This window comes from Corvus moneduloides, chromosome 22 (genome assembly GCF_009650955.1).
Source record: "Corvus moneduloides isolate bCorMon1 chromosome 22, bCorMon1.pri, whole genome shotgun sequence".
Taxonomy (NCBI): Eukaryota; Metazoa; Chordata; class Aves; order Passeriformes; family Corvidae; genus Corvus; species Corvus moneduloides.
This window is the reverse complement of record NC_045497.1, coordinates 7,658,999-7,663,333: the sequence shown is the minus strand read 5'-3', so window position 1 is coordinate 7,663,333 and position 4,335 is coordinate 7,658,999. Positions and strand designations below refer to the sequence as shown.

The window sequence follows — 4,335 nt, the reverse complement described above, 5'->3', positions numbered from 1 at the left end:
GAACTGAGGTCACGCGGAGGGAGGGAGGGACGGAGGGAGGGAGCGAGCGGCGCTGCCCGCCCCGGGCCGGCAATGGGACCGCCCTGGGCCGGCAACGGGACCGCCCCGCCCCGCCCCGCCCGGGAGCACGGCACCGGCCCAGCCCGGCCCAGCCCGGCCGAGCTGAGCCGAACAGGGCCGAGCGGGGCCGAACGGAGCCGAAGCCGGGACGGCCGAGCCCAACCAGACCGAACAGAGCCGAGTGGAGCCGAACACAGCCGAGCCCAGCCCGGCTGAACCCAGCCCGCCCGAAATGGCGCCCGCGGCGATGGCGGTGGGACCCTCGTGACCCCGTGAGGGGAGCTGGCGTTGGGTCCCTCATGAGCCCCTGAGGGGAGGTGGCGCTGGGCATAGTGAAGGAACACAAGGGTAGATGGCGTTGGAAACAGTTGAGGGGATAGTGAGGGCAGGCAAGGGGATGTGGCTCTGAGGACAGTGAGGGAAGGTGGCACTGGGTCCCTCACAACCCAGGGCTCAGTGAGGAGACATGAGGGGAGATGATGTTGGGGACGGTGAAGGCATATAGGGAGGTGGCACTGGCTCCCTCACAGCCCTGGGATTAGTGAGGGGATGTGGGGGGAGATGGCACTGGGGACACTGAGGGGCATGAGGGGAGGTGGTTTTGGGTCCATCATGGCCCAGACCTCTGTGAGGGGAGAATGCATTTGGAACTCCCATGACACAGTGAGGAAACACAAGTGAAGGTGGCATTGATTCCCTCACAGCAAGGAGGGATGTGATGGGGATAAGGGGAGATGGTGTTGGCTCTCTCACAGTCCAGGGCGACAGGAGGGGACAGTGCTGTTGGGTGCCTGCTGAGTGGACACACAGTGGGTTTGGGACATGAGGTGCCCACCAGCCACCAGGGCCCAGCCTGCAGCTTTGCTGCACTTTGGGGCACTGGTCTCAAAGGAAATAATCAGTGAGGGAAAAGTGGGGGATCCCTATGGCATCCCACCACCTCAGGCTTCAGCGCTGCTTCCTTCAGTTCTGCTCTGATCTCAGGGGATCCAGCTCTTTGCTGGGATCCCTGTGCTGGGTGGCACCATGGATCCAAAAATGGGCCACATTGTTGTTCCAGCCCAAGCCTCCATTGGTGGGAAAAGCTCCTAAAAACCTCAAATACAAGCCCCACTTGCCATCACAGGACAGAGATGGGAATTGGTACAAAGATTTAAGATAAATTATAAATAAAACCTGAGGCTGAGGTAAAGGGTTGTGACTTGGGGCTGGCTTAGCGCCTGAATCACCCGACCCTCGTAACTGAAAATGGAACTGAAAGTAAAAGCAATTAAAAATGTGAAAGCCAGCAGCTTCCAGGAGTGCATTCCCTGCCATTCCCATCCCTTCCTCTGTAAATAACCTGCTGGCAGGGAAGGAAAGGGCTGAGCAAGGGCTTGGATGGAAAAGCCACACCAGCCAAGCTTGTGCTTTCCCTGCAGGAACAGCCCAGCCAGTTTAACAGCTTTGGAAACCATGGGAGAAACTCCCAGGGAAGGGAAGGGAAAGGAAGGGAACAGTGCTTGGGTTAGAACTGAGCCAAACCAAAAAACTCTTTTCCCAGCTCCCCACCAGCCTCTGGAGAAGCAGAAACATTGCATTAAGGAAGATCCCAAGGATCAGAGCTTGTATTGGCATGTGGGGAGGAAGGTGACTCTCTCCTGCTGAACTGGGGGGGAATGGAGCGAATCCTGAGCCTGAAACATCCAAGCCTGATCCCCAGCAAGTCACTGGAGAGACTGAAGTCATCTCCTTTTAAAGCAGCCCAACAGATCCCACACGCCAGTTTATTCTTTCCTGGTGGATTTTAGGATTTAAAGCATAAAGGCAAACAAGCTGTACAGCACCAGCAGGTACGTGCATCCATTTGCATTCCTCATTGCTCCAGAGGCACCAGGTGCAGCATCTACACCTGTATAATCCCATGGGGGTTGGAATGAGCTTTAAGGTCCCTTCCAACCCAAACCACTCTGGGATTCTCTTGTGGAACAGACTTCCTGGTGTCCTGCTGTTTTCCTGAATGTTTTGAATGCCCCAAGTATTTTTTTTACTTCAAATAAAACGAGTTGGTTATAATCCCTTAAAGCACCCACCACCCAATTATGGATTTACGTGGAAAATTCCCTGCTCCCAGCATTTAGACAGCTCCCATCCTCCTCAGAAAAGCTTGGGGGAATCCATCCCACTCCCACTACGTGCTGGGTTGCTTCCCACCCTCTTCCCAAGAGATTTTTAACTCTTTGCTCAATATTTGCAGCCTGAAGTTGGCATGGAGAACGTGATCCCCAAGGAAAATAGCCATCAGGCGCTTGTCATGGATGGAGAGCGAGGAAGGACAGAGCGAGTCACTGAGAGGAATCACCTCCTGCAGCAAGCTGTGTTACATGCAAGGTACTCCCAAGATACCACCTAACACAGTGCAGTCATAGGGCACCTCAGTAATGCTCCCAGTGATCGGGGGGAAAATTAAAGAGGCATAAGAAACATTGCAGCACTGTGGATTCCAGCAGGAAAAAAAATTAGGAAAATCATGGAAGAAACTGCTGGGTTATAAAGGTAAGTCAACAGTGAGGCCTGTGAGCACACCTCCATTTCCACAGCCAGGCACAAGTGGTTTGGTTTTAAACTCCTTCCCATTTCCATTTGTTAACAGAGACTGGGAACCAGACATTCCTTTGGCAGTGGCTGTTGGAAAGGATTTCAGTCACCAACCACTCACATCCTTCTGTGTGACTCAGTGCTTTATTGGCAATCATGACAGCACCCTGTAATTAGCACGCATGGTTGTTGGAGGTAATTATGTCATAGTGGAGTGGGTACACTTCCAGGGGTCCCGGCACCCCCAGTGTACCCCCAGGGAATGAGGCAGAGCAGATAATCGATGTACGGTCACAGTGAATCAAAAGCCAGGTGGGCCAGCAGGATTTCCCAAATCCCATTCTGGTGACAAACCCGCCCAAAAAGTGGTTACCTTGGCAAAGCCACACCAGGGCTGATGGGAGGCACTGCGGAATTCCTGAGCAATGGCTCAGTCATGTTCCTTCTGCTGACCATTCCTTGAACTATTCTGGGGCAGGAAATTGCATGAAGGAACACTCACCTCTCTGCATCCCACTCTTGCTCTTAATGCAGCCGCTGCATCCACGTGACTGCTCAAAAAACCTTCAGTTGTTATTTTTAAACTCCAGACCTGTGCAGGAAGTTTTTAGGAGAGACCTCTACTCCTGAAGGCCCACAAAAGATAACCAAAGGAAAACACCAACTGGGAGTGTACCTTTATTGCACACGGCCTGACCCTCTCTTGGCTCTATAAAGGCTGCAGATTTCAGGGTGCCAATGCCCCAATTAATGGAATCCCAGAATGGTTTGGGTTGGAAGGGACCTTAAACCTCATCCCATGTCCATGGGCAAGGACACCTTCCACTATCCCAGGTTACTTCAAGCCCCACCCAACCTGGCCTTAGACACTTCAGGGATGGGGCAGCCACAGCCTACCCTTGGTTCAGCTTCAGGACATCAGGCCAATTCAAACTGGGACAATCCCAAACATGGACACAACTGTGTCATTAATCTTCATTTTTATACATTACCAAAATAAAACCATCTTCATCAAGCAGAACAAACAAGGCCCAAGTACTCAAAATAGTTTTGAACCAGAGTGTTCAGTCCTTAAATCATCTCCCAGCAGAAGAAATTGCAGCAACCCTTTGGCCAGTGTATGATGGGGCTGTAGCAGCCCACACATCAAACCTTCCCTTTTCCCACCCTGAGAGCTGAATTCAAAATGTGATTTTGCCTCATAATCAAAGACCTCACTTAGCTCTAACAGCGACACCAGCATCACGTGCAGAGCTCTGAACATGTGAGGAGGAAACCACTGCCCAGTTTGTCACAGCCACTGAATCATAACCCACTGTGTTTGTGTCTCTCTTACCTGGTACCAGCACCAACAGCTCTGGTTAGGAGGGATTTAAAATGGCCAAAACCTCAGTGATGTCTCAAGGAAAAGTGGAAGTTTTCTGGATCTGAAAAAGGAAGTGCTCCTCCATGAGAGGAACTTAGGGTTAGTGACTATACCCCAAGTTTCAGAGGAGGAATATCCTCTACTCCTCCTTTCTAAAACCTGTTCTACTATGTGACACTACGAGAATGGAACTTCAAAAAGGTTATTTCTAACTAAAACTCTCATGAGCTTTCCAGGGATTTAAATGCCAATATTTTTAATGTCCCAAGAAATTAGCTTCCAGCTCCAGAAAAATAAAACCATCTTCTAATTGGGCTGGAAATGAGGTATTT

The 4,335-nt window shown here is 51.4% G+C and overlaps 1 long non-coding RNA gene across 3 annotated transcripts; it reads left to right on the top strand.

Moving 5' to 3' along the window:
• Positions 1-109: 109 nt before the first annotated feature.
• Positions 110-3,462, top strand: LOC116454866. Of its 3 annotated transcripts, XR_004244228.1 has the most exons (4): positions 350-408; positions 1,604-1,892; positions 2,297-2,430; positions 2,693-3,462. It is a non-coding gene; the product is annotated as an uncharacterized LOC116454866 (long non-coding RNA). The 3 variants fall into 3 exon arrangements; XR_004244227.1 differs by lacking the exon at positions 350-408 and adding an exon at positions 110-313 and having other exon boundaries at positions 2,297-3,462; XR_004244226.1 differs by having other exon boundaries at positions 2,297-3,462.
• Positions 3,463-4,335: the final 873 nt, after the last annotated feature.